At 44.1% G+C, this 12500-nt stretch overlaps 1 pseudogene; it reads right to left on the bottom strand.

Moving 5' to 3' along the window:
• The window catches only part of LOC134460381 (low-density lipoprotein receptor-related protein 1B-like), a 372315-nt pseudogene that overhangs the window by 23910 nt on the left and 335905 nt on the right, over positions 1 to 12500 (bottom strand).

Here is a 12500-nt window from a genome sequence, read left to right as displayed (position 1 = left end):
GAGTGAGTGAGTGAGTGAGTGAGTGAGTGAGTGAGTGAGTGAGTGAGTGTGTGTGTGTGTGTGTGTGTGTGTGTGTGTGTGTGTGTGCGCGTATGCCTGTGTGTGTGTGTGTGTGTGTGTAGGAGAGAGCCAGGCAGGGTCTGGTGAGTACAGTGCTATGCATAATGCAACACTTTCAAGAGGTAGTATTTTAGCATACTCCTGCTCAAAAGCAATCGCACGCACACACACACACACACACACACACACACACACACACACACACACACACACACACACACACACACACACACACACACACACACACACACACACACTCTCTCTCTCTCTCTCTCTCTCTCTCTCTCTCTCTCTCTCTCTCTCTCTCTCACACACACACACACACGCACATACACACACACACACACACACACACACACACACACACACACACACACACACACACACACACCACACGCACCACACGCACACAAACAAGTGAAAGGGTGAAAAGGTGAGAATGTGTCTGCCGTCTGCTTCCCTGTTTCTTGCACACATACTGACTGCACTGTATCTACTGTATCCATTCGCTCAAGGCGAAGCCGCCCGCCCTGGGAAACATGTTAACTGCATCAGTCAGTCGCCCTCACACCCGGCCCCTAAAAATACAGACAGTAATAACAAGACTACAGTCCAACCAGCAGAGCTGGGGCCTACACTAAGAGGCTGGTTCAGGACCTGGTTCAGAACCAGGTTAATTTAAGAGGCAAATCATCGAATAGAAGAGCCTGGGGTCCTCATTTTAGTACAGGCCCCTAGTCTGGCAAGCAAAGGTTCATCGTCTAGGACTATTCTTATTATTCCTCCAACTCCTCCTCCTCCTCCTCTGTGTCCTGCTTCATCTCTCTCTCTTCTTCCTCGAGAAAAGAAGTACACCTGCTCAGCTGAGCCAAAATAAACCAGAGAAACATACCTCCTCTCCACATACCGGTGGCTTTGCACACAGGCACACGCACACACACAACCGCATAAGTGAAAAAAGCAATTGCTATAAGCCACTAGAACATGCAATAATACCTCTACTACTGTCATCAAAAGACTAAAAAAACTAACACAGAAAGGCTCATACCAGAATATTTCAGAGCACTCTGTACAAAAAGTGAAAAGAACGACATTCAGATGAAAGTAAAATATGACATTGGAAGCAGGAAGGAAGATGATTTGGCCTGCCAGCCATTATAGCCTGACACAAAGATATTTCCCTGTAAGTTCTGTGTCTTTCTCCGTATCATGGACTGCAGCTACAGGCGAGAAATATTGCGTTGGTAACACTTGATAATAGTCTGCTTATAAAGCATTTATAACACTTTGTAAATAATTTAAAAATGATGAAAAAAACATTAACAAATGTTTGTAAATGTCTAGGGAATGTTATGTTAATATTTTATACTTATCAAACATTTACAAATTGCTTGTAAATGAATAAAATACTTTGTTGTAAGGTATGTAAAATCTTGAATATATTACTTGTACATATTTTATGAAGCATTAATAAAACTTAGTTAATAATAACAACATTTGTTAATGTTTTGTTCATCATTAGTTAATTATTTACTAAGTCTTTACTTAGCAGACATTATTATAAAGTGTGACAATTTTGACAGTATTCATTTGTGCACGAGTCATGTAAACCCTTTATTCATTCCGAATTTGTCCGTGTTCCAGGAAAATCCCAGTTGCAGAACGCTGTTTCAACACAAGTAAACATAAGATTGCGTAACTTGTTTTAAACCCAATACTGACAATATTCCATTTGAAATGCCAACACTCTGTGCATGTAATCATAGATACTGACAAAAAAAAACAAATGCTACCTGGGGTATAAACCATGCACAAAAAGTAAAATGTAAATACTTCACTACTGTTGATAGGAGAGAAAGACATCTGAGCTACCAGATGATAAGGACAAATGTTAAGAATAAACTAAGAAAGATTGAGACAGAAGGTCATTTATTCTGTTGGCCTCTTTGAGCTGAGCACCTGAGTTTGCTGTCTCTGGTGTGGAATATAATAGAATAGCCTAAACCTGCCTTTACTGTTGTGGTGATTAAGACGATCACATCATTAGTGAAGTTGCATAGAAAGCTCTCCCTTGACATGTCTTAACAGAGGCTTTTATTTTGGTGTTAAAAGAGGGCTGTGTTTTTGCTCCTCTTTGCCAAAACGTTTTTTTTAAGTTTTGAAAAGGATATCTTCATCAAAAAAGTGTTTGAACTTTCTGTATAACCTGGGATTATCCCACCTACTGTACTGAATAATATGCTTGGTGTTTTTTTGTGCTTATTTTCGTAATTTTTTTGAAGCAGTGTTGAGAAGGGAAAAAAAGGTCAGGGTAGCATATTTGCAATGGCAATTAGCTACATTTGATTGTAAGCTAATCAGCTACATTTGATTAGCTTGCTGCATTTAGCACATTGTCCATCACAGTTAATGCATCCCCATAGCTATCTATCTATCTATCTATCTATCTATCTATCTATCTATCTATCTATCTATCTATCTATCTATCTATCTATCTATCTATCTATCTATCTATCTATCTATCTATCTATCTATCTATCCATCTATCTATCCATCTATCTATCCATCCATCCATCCATCCATCCATCCATCCATCCATCCATCCATCCATCCATCCATCCATCCATCCATCCATCCATCCATCCATCCATCGCCACATAAACCTTGACAGTGCAATGTCACAATGCTGTTTCCAGGCTCTTCTATGACCCAATCTATGACTTTGACTCTACATTTGCATATGTACATGCTTTTAGACCCCCCAAAAAACATTCAGACCCAAAACAAACATTTGCTAATGGCCAAAACGGCGCATGCTGTTTCGGAATAGGACTACCAGATGGACATGGAAATACTGCAGTTTTGCCAGAACAGATCAGTCAAGCAAACCTTGATCCCCAAACAATTTGATGAACATGAAGGAGTTGCATAGTATATCTTTAATCCTTTCAAGTACTTTTTTTTGTTACTGTACTTTTGGTACACTTGGTGTTGAGAGAATGAGAGGCGATAATAGCAAGGGAAGGGTGAAGAGTAGACTGCTTTTGGGGAAATGTCCAATTTTTTTCTCCTCTTCACTTCTTGTCTTATATCTATTTCCCTCTTCTCTTTTTTGCTCTCTCTTCTCTCTTCTCTCTCCTCTCCTCTCCTCTCCTCTCCTCTCCTCTCCTCTCCTCTCCTCTTCACTTCTCCTCTCTCCTCTCATCTCCTCTTCTCCTCTCTCTTCTCTTCTGTCTGATGGCTACTGCCTTCATCTGTATTCAGCTTTGGTGCATCTTCTTTCTCCTAACAAAGTGGAGGAGACGCCCACACTTGCCTAATTATTGTCAAAGTTCTTAACTGGGTGCTGAATTCCACATAAAGCACAAATAAATGAAGGAAGCGAAGCGAATAAACAAAGAAAAAATCTGAAGAGTGCTGTCCTTCGCTTCCTTCATTCGCCTCTTCTTTCTCCATCACTTCAATTCCTGCCTTGTTTCTCGAATTCCTCTCTTACTCTCTATATGAATCTCTCTCTACGTCTGACCAGGGCCCTCAATTAACACCAGTCACCAAATTTATTTTGGCTAGTAGAAAAGACCAACATACAGTACTAGCCACCTTTGACCCATTAGTGAGCGTGTGTTTGGCTTTTTTGGATTAACATCTACTAGCCATTTTGGCTGGTGATGAAAGAAGTCAATTTAGGACCCTGCTTCTGACTTACCACACTCTATCTTTTCATCCTCCCTTCTTTATATCTGTCTGTACCCATGTGCTTGAAGAGATTGCATAAAGAGTGATTCATCATCATAGTGATTCCCAGCTGTGATTCCTGGCAGGCTGCACTGTATCTGCCACTCTGGCTGTTTTCTCCCCTGTCGCCGCTTGCGTGGATGCTCTTAACAAGTCCTTCCCTCTCCATCAGAGTACCATGGCAGTGCTGGGCCCATAACGACCACTAATGCCCATCTCCATTGGTGCCAGGAGAGCACTATGCCTTCAGCATGCCCCACCACCAACCAACCCTTCTCCATTACAGTAACAACACATCCTGTGGCCATACTGTGGCGCCTACGGTAGGGCACTCATCTGCTACTCGGCAGACCCGGGTTCGATTCCGGGCCGGGTACTTTGCCGGCAACTTCCTCGTCTGTCTCTCTCCGAACTCGCTTCCTGTCAGTATCTTCACTGTACTATCTCGTAAAAAATAATTAAGGCTTGAAAAGCCCCCAGAAATACTATTCTACTGTATACCAGACTGCCAGTGTATCAATATTCCTGCCAAGAAGCTCCACTACCTGTCCTTGCCTCAGGGCCAAGTTCAGCACTGTGCCACCAACAAGCAACGCTAACCTCCTCTAGGGCCGTGCCAACGTCATGTTGTGCTCTATTCCCCCAAGGGGCACCACTGCTCTTCTGTATCAGAGCAACAGTGCAAGACTCTAGAGTCCCTCAACCACCACTACCCTACTTTCCCAACTCCAATGCCAACATGCCAGCAGGCAGTGTTGCCAGATTGGGCAGTATCCCGCTGAATTGGGCTGCTTAGGATAGCCGTCTGCGGCTAAAAATGGCACTTAAGAGAGAAACCCGCCCATTTTTTATCCATAGAAATCAATAGAATTGGCCGGGATGCTTCCATGTGGGTTTTGAGCATTTTTTGGGCTGGAAAGAGCCTCATCTGGCAACCCTGGCAGCAGGTCAGTATTCCTTTAACATGTTCTCCATGTACTGTATGTGTGCCATCACAGTGCAATGCCCATAAGAAGCACCAGTGCTCTTCTCAATGACCAATGCAGCCAATGTCAATAGCAGCACCAATGCCAGGGTGTCAAACTCAAATTGTCCAAGGGCCAAAATCAAAATCTGGAATGAAGTTGCGGGCAGAACTCTTTTTCATTTATTTCAAGCACAATCTAAAATTGTGCGTGCATGTTTATTTTGGTTATTTTTGGTTTATAATTTTGATGGTATGGGACACCTTTCTTTGTATAACTCACTTGGACACCACCACACATGCTTGGCACCATCTAAGGACAATTTGTTTATCTTGGTGTCATCAGATCACAGAACATGGTTCCAGCAACCCATAACCTTACTCTGTTTGTCTCCCATGAAACCAAGATAAACAAATTAGCATTAGATGGCTAAGTTCACATGTGAGTCAAGGCAGGTGAACGAATACTTTTGTTAATATAGTGTATTTCAATGTCTTCTTCCTATACTCTTTCTCTCTCCCTCTCCCTCTCTCTCTCTCTCTCTCTCTCTCTCTCTCTCTTTCTCTCGCCCTCAAAAGCTGCAATGACATGATGTCATATCCAACTCTGCTTCCTGTGTGTGTGTGTGTGTGTGTGTGTGTGTGTGTGTGTGTGTGTGTGTGTGTGTGTGTGTGTGTGTGTGTGTGTGTGTGCATTCTCTGGGCACTCTCTCCCTCTTCAATTGTACATCTCTCTCTCTCTTTCTCTCTCTCTTTCCCTCTGTCTCTCTCTCTCTCTCTCTCTCTCTCTCTCTCTCTCTCTCCTTGCACATCTCTCTATTCCAGCTCTCAGCAGGCCAGCTGTGCCCTGTAGGCTTTGCGGATGCGGAGAGAAAATGAGTTGGGGGCAGTGGCCATGACGAGATTACCCTTCTCAAGCCCCAAGCTGCCTCTTCTCTCCTCTCCTCTCCTTTCCTCCATGCCAACCAACTCACCCAGCACACATCACATCACATCTGTGTGTGAGTTGGGGGCACAGTGTGTGTGTGTGTGTGTGTGTGTGTGTGTGTGTGTGTGTGTGTGTGTGTGTGTGTGTGTGTGTGTGTGTGTGTGTGTGTGTGTGTGTGTGTGCGTGTGTGTGCGTGTGTGTGCGTGTGTGCGTGTGTGCGCGCGCATGCGCACGCTCGTCTGCATGCATGTGAGTCGGAGTCAGCAGCCATGACAAGATTACTCTCCAGTCCTCAGGGCCCCAGGCCTCCTTCCCCACGCCAAGCCACCAACCCCACTGGTGGGCAGACTGGCAGGGTCTTCACACCACACGCCCATAATAACTCCTACACTGCCACGCCAGGCAGGCCGACACTAATGGCCAGAGATGGGACCAAGTCACTAATTTGCAAGTCGCAAGTAAGTCTCAAGTCCTTCCAATCAAGTCCGAGTCAAGTCACAAGTTACGACACATTTGACCAAGTCAAGTCCAAGTCCAAGTCGTGCCAAAGCCAAGTCAAGTCAAGTCCAAGTCCAAGTCGTGCCAAAGCCAAGTCAAGTCCAAGTCCAAGTCTTATTTTTTCCAAGTCATTAACAAGTCACCTTGTATTGTATGTGCAATATTGACAATTACCTTTGGTCATAAATTCATTACCTCTCCACACTGCTTTGCATGTCCCCCTTCGCCAGTCATGTCCCGAAAATCGACCATGGTATACTATGATTTCAGTTTTTTGAGCATGGTTCGGCATTGGTTTTTGGTTTTACTTTAACTATAAATTGAACCATGGTTTTACTCTGAAAACTAACCATGGTTTTACCACGGTTTATAATTATTCATTAAATTACTTTTATCTTTTATCCAACACATATATTGGTGACAGTCCTTTGAGCAATATGGGGTTAGGTGCCTTGCTCAAGGGCACTTCAGTCATGGATGGAGATGTAGGAAGAGGTGGGTTTAAGGGTGGGATTCAAACCTGCAACTCTGTGATCTCCAGCCCAACTCCCTAACCATTACAGCACGGCTGCAGACAAGCTTTCATGTTTGTTTGGGTGACCATGCAACCCACACTTGATCATATATATTTTTTAGCATGGTTTTTGACTATGGTTGAAGGTAAATCATTTATTTTTTCTTTCTTTCATGCATTTTTTTCACACACAAAATGCAAAAAAAATATATATATTCATTGACTTGGAGCACAATTGCAAGTCATTGCAAGCTAAAACTGTCAAGTCGAGTCAAGTCTCAAGTCAATAGCGTACAAGTCGAGTCAAGTCACAAGTCACTCCTAATATTGGCAAGTCAAGTCTCAAGTCGAGTCATTTGTGACTCAAGTCACAAGTCAGTCCGAGTCACAAGTCACAAGTCCACATCTCTGCTAATGGCATCTGCATATTTATGGCCCGGGCATTTATTTTCATGGTCTTTTGACACAGCTTTAGAATAATTTATTGGGGATCAGCAAATAAAATAATTTATTGGCATCAGTAAATAAATTAATGAGATTTATAATATCAATTCCTTCCCTGATGCCCTGTGCACAGTAGATTTTAGAGTAGGTTTAATTCGACACTTAGAGACGAGGATCAACTGGAAGAGTGTTAAATTTGACCTTAAAATTGGAATTAACTCTGCAAAAATGCAATGTGTTACTATTATGATATGATGCAATGTTGGTCAACCAAAATAAAAAAAGCTGCAGTACATGAAAAAATTAGCGCCTGACAAATTGCAACAGAATGCAGAATGTTCCAGAATATGGGACACATGGAATGGAACCGTTTCCAATCAAGCCTGTGCAATTTCATGGGTCGGGGCAGATTGAATTAGATACTACATTATCTCGATCATTTTCCCATCTCACACCATCTACCATTGTCACAGGATTTGTGTATATTGTGCTTGGTGTTTTTAATGCCGGGAGGAATAAGAAAGCTCACCACAGTTAATACAAAAGCATGCAAGCCAACACACACGTATGCACACACGCACACATGCCCGCACACACACACACAAGCTGTAAAAAAGCTCTCTCTCTCTCTCTCTCTCTCTCTCTCTCTCTCTCTCTCTCTCTCTCTCTCTCTCTCTCTCTCTCTCTCTCTCTCTCTCTCTCTCGCTCTCCCTCTCTGGTATACAAGCAGGGGCATTTCAAAATGGCACAGCAATGTTTCATCATAGTACACAGTAATTAGCTCTATTAAGTGTCAATCACTAGAGTGAAGAAGGGCAGAATAGCAAGAAGCACATTTTGCAGCAAAACACACTCTCTCTCTCTCTCTCTCTCTCTCTCTCTCTCTCTCTCTCTCTCTCTCTCTCTCTCTCTCTCATACACAAACACGCACGCACGCGCGCACACACACAAATCAGACTAATTATATAGTCATTTGTCTTATCAGTATCATATTAAAGACGTCACTCATCGGTGATCTAAAGAACAAAGACGGTAATTGCGAAAACCTCTTTGCATTCAGCGCAGGACAGAGTGTCCTCAGTCAGTTAAGTACACTAACCGAGTAACTGACCTGAATTATTAAAGTACACTTTTTTCCGTTCATTAATTAAATTACTGTGGGGGCATTACATACTTAACTGCTATGGTAATGAACTGAGTTACTGACTAAACACACAGTGGTATAAAATAAAACAAGGCATACATATTGTATATTATTACTGAGCCATTACTACTTATTAGTAGTTCAAATTAGCAGCAAAAGCCTGAGCGAGTAACTAAAGCGCATAGAAACTGTTGTCTGAAAACGGGTTCTCTTCTCATGTCGTTCCGTTTACGAAACGAAAGTTCGGGAGAAGCGTAATGAAATTTGACAGGTCTAAACTAGACTGCCTGTGCAGTCGCCTTCGACTGCTTAAGGTAAATCCCCGAAACGCGACGCTTCCCGTCCCCCATCATTCCTACCACTCCCGTCCACCATTTCGTAAACGTATATGATACATACAGACGTGACATGACGTGCATAGGCTTAAAACCAAACGACTATTGTGAAAATGAAGCAAAAAATGGGGTAAATGGTAACACTGTTTTAATGGTTCAGTGGATATACCACATTAGGTACAGTGTAATAACCAGTGTAACAATATTTAATACAATGTAATACCAGTGTAACACCGCCATTTTTTTACTCACATCATGTGTTTGTGCGTAAGTGGTATTACATGGTATTGCATATTGTTACACTGGTATTACACCATATTACATGGTATTGCATACCGTTACACTCGTTATTACACTGTACCTGATATTGCATATTGCTACACTAGTATTACACTAGTATTACATGGTATTAAATATTGTTACATTGGTTATTACACTGTACCTAATATGGTAGATTCACTGAAATGGTGAACCATTAAAATAAGGTGTTACCGGGCAAATCAATCCACCCAGTCAGAAGTTATGGGCCAAATGAAAATTCCGCCATTTTGAAAGTGTTGTCTTCCAAACTCGAATAAGTTCATGAACCTACCCTAGAGCATTCACACACAAAATCTGGGACAAATCCATCCACCCGGTCAGTAGTTATGGGCCAAACAATAATTCGGCCATCTTGAATTCAGCCATCTTGAAAGTGTTGACCTCCAAACTCGAATCAGTTCATGAACCTACCCTAGAGCATTCACACACCAAATCTGGGACAAATCCATCCACCCGGTCAGAAGTTATGGACCAAATAAAAATTCGGCCATCTTGAATTCAGCCATCTTGAAAGTGTTGACCTCCCAACTCGAATAAGTTCATGAAACTACCCTAGAGCATTCACACACCAAATCTGGGACAAATCCATCCACCCGGTCAGAAGTTATGGACCAAACAAAAATTCGGCCATCTTGAATTCAGCCATCTTGAAAGTGTTGACCTCCAAACTCGAATCAGTTCATGAACCTACCCTAGAGCATTCACACACCAAATCTGGGACAAATCCATCCACCCGGTCAGAAGTTATGGACCAAACAAAAATTCGGCCATCTTGAATTCAGCCATCTTGAAAGTGTTGACCTCCCAACTCGAATCAGTTCATGTACCTGCCCTAGAGCATTCACCCAAAAAATGTGGGACAAATCCAAACATCCGTTCAAAAGTTATCGCGTTAACACGAAAGACCTTACGCGGCGGCGGCGGACGCGGCGGCGGCGGACGCGGCGGCGGCGGACGCGGCGGACGCGGCGGCGGCGCACGCAAAACCATTACATCCCCGACGCTCCGCGTTTCGGGGATATAATTAACACCTGCTCTGTATTTCCTGCTCGTCTGTCATTTGTCCAGTTCCTTGCGCGCTAGTACAGGCACGCCTACCTATCCACCTGAATCTCATCCTTCAATTATCAACGCTGTACTTATTCCCCACTCATCTGCTCCTAGTCAGAAACTCGCTTTCTCGCTCACACCCTCCATCCACTCCTGTCGCCCCCCGTCTCCTTCTCCTCGACCGTTTTATCCGGGAGTCTGCCCTCGCGCCTCCTCGGTTCCGTTCGCTCTCCCAATAACCGGCCAGGGGGTGTCCGCTCAGACCTCGCACATATTTCGCGGGCGCGGATATTGTCCGAGCTCTCAGTTGGAGCCCCATACTCCCGAGCCCACGCATCAGATTTGTATCTATATCAGGTTTCGGGCTCGGCAGTAATTTCAGCACCATGGCCAGCGACCTTGCCCAACACGCTAATTTTGCTATTCGCTTTTAACTCATGTTCCTCGAAGTGCAGTGGTCCAGCGACCCCGTAAAGCACTTTTCACGACTTCTCGAGTGCAGTGGTCCAGCGACCCCGTTAAGCACTTTCATGATTGCTTCGCCGCACGGACAATCACGAGAAGCCCGTTCTCCAGCGAGGATGTATGCATACATAGACTACTGAATTCTAATTTCAGATAGCGCACTTATGAAACTCACACAACGGTTCTCTGACACACATCACATACACTGACATAGCCCACCATGAATCGAATGCAAAACTTCTGTGCTAACCCTGTTACATAGATTTTTGGCAATAAAATACACTTTACTTGACTTGACTTGACTTATCTAGAAGTGGTTGACTTTCCACATTTGTCACCCTTCTCCATACACATGTAGAAAAACAAAAGCACTTAACTTCCTTGAACTGGTGCCTCCATTGTAGCAATAGTGTTCGTAGTTGTTGACTTCACATCTCTCTCTCTTTCTCTCTCTCTTTCTCTCTCTCTTTGTCTCTCTCTTTGTCTCTCTCTCTCTCACTCTGTCTCTGTCTCTCTCTCTCTCTCTCTCTCTCTCTCTCTCTCTCTCTCAATGTCTCTCAATTACAGACAGACATACAGACAGAAAACATACACATACACACGTGGGTGCACACATAGACGCACACACGTACGCACACACACACACACACACACACCGACACACACACACACACACGCACACACACACAGACGCATGTGTACCTACCTAGTGGTGAGCCAGTGCAGATTCCTCCGTGGTGGCAGTAGTCCTTGCAGTGGTTGACTTCGCACCGCTCCCCAGAGAAGCTGGGCCAGCAGTAGCAGCGGGACTCTCCCTTCTCATTGGTCACACAGCGGCCCCCGTTCTCACACGCCGGCCTGCACAGCTCTCCTGTGGGATGGGGACGGAAACTTGTAAAGTGGAGGAGACATGCTCACACTATCGCCTCATGATAAACACACTTCTTAACTGGGTGATGAATCCCACATTAAACATAGATGAAGCGAAGGACAGCACTCTTCAGATTTGTCTTTCTTTATTCACCTGGGAACGTTTTGGGCAGAGCCCCTCTTCACCGTGTAATGCTGAAGAACACACACACACACACACACACACACACACACACACACACACACACACACACACACACACACACACACACACACACACAACAAACACAGAGGCACAAACAGTGTCAGTCAGTCAGTGAGTGAGTCAGTCAGTCAGACTGACAGACACTCTTACATTGACAAATACACTCCACTGACCGGCCTTCCAACCTTGTACAGGTAACTGTCTACTGCAGTTTACTGGACTGGACTGTACAAGACTGCAGAGTTTCAGCTTTGTGCAGTGGATATAACAGACTCACTCACGCGCACACACGCGCGCACACACACACACACACACACACCACTGCAAAACCACTGAGCCGGCCTTCCAACCGTATACAGGTGAGTTGAAATGGTGGAGACTGTACAAGACTATAGAGTTTCAGTTGATATGTTTCAGTGGATATAACACACACAGACACACACACACACACACACACGCACGCACGCACGCACGCACACACACAGAGAAAGGTGTGTGAGTGTGAACATATGTTGAGTGCTGAGGAGCGTAACAGCTGTGGCATCCATGACAGGAGCCTTACTGGTCTGTTTGGCAGATGAATGACCTCCAGCACACCTGAGCTACGCTGCTCTCTCTCTCTCTCTCTCTCTCTTTCTCTGCCTCTGAGTTTGTGTGTGTGTGTGTGTGTGTGTGGCTGCGTGCGTGCGCGCGTTATTCAGAATATGTGTGTGTGTGTGTCATTCTGAATCTACCTGTGTGTCGGTGAATATAGGCCTATGTGTGTGTCTTTCTGTGAAAATACATCTGTGTGTGTTTGTGGGTGTGCATGCGTGTGTGTCAGAGTTTTGCAATGTGTCAGGGCATGTACTGTATGTGTGTATCTGTCAGTGAAGATGTATCTCTTTGTCTCTGTGTGTGTGTGTGTGTGTGTGTGTGTGTGTGTGTGTGTGTGTGTGTGTGTGTGTGTGTGTGTGTGTGTGTGTGT

This window comes from Engraulis encrasicolus, chromosome 12, assembly GCF_034702125.1.
Source record: "Engraulis encrasicolus isolate BLACKSEA-1 chromosome 12, IST_EnEncr_1.0, whole genome shotgun sequence".
Taxonomy (NCBI): domain Eukaryota; kingdom Metazoa; phylum Chordata; class Actinopteri; order Clupeiformes; family Engraulidae; genus Engraulis; species Engraulis encrasicolus.
Note: the sequence above shows the minus strand (reverse complement) of the source record. Positions and strands in the feature narration are given on the sequence as shown.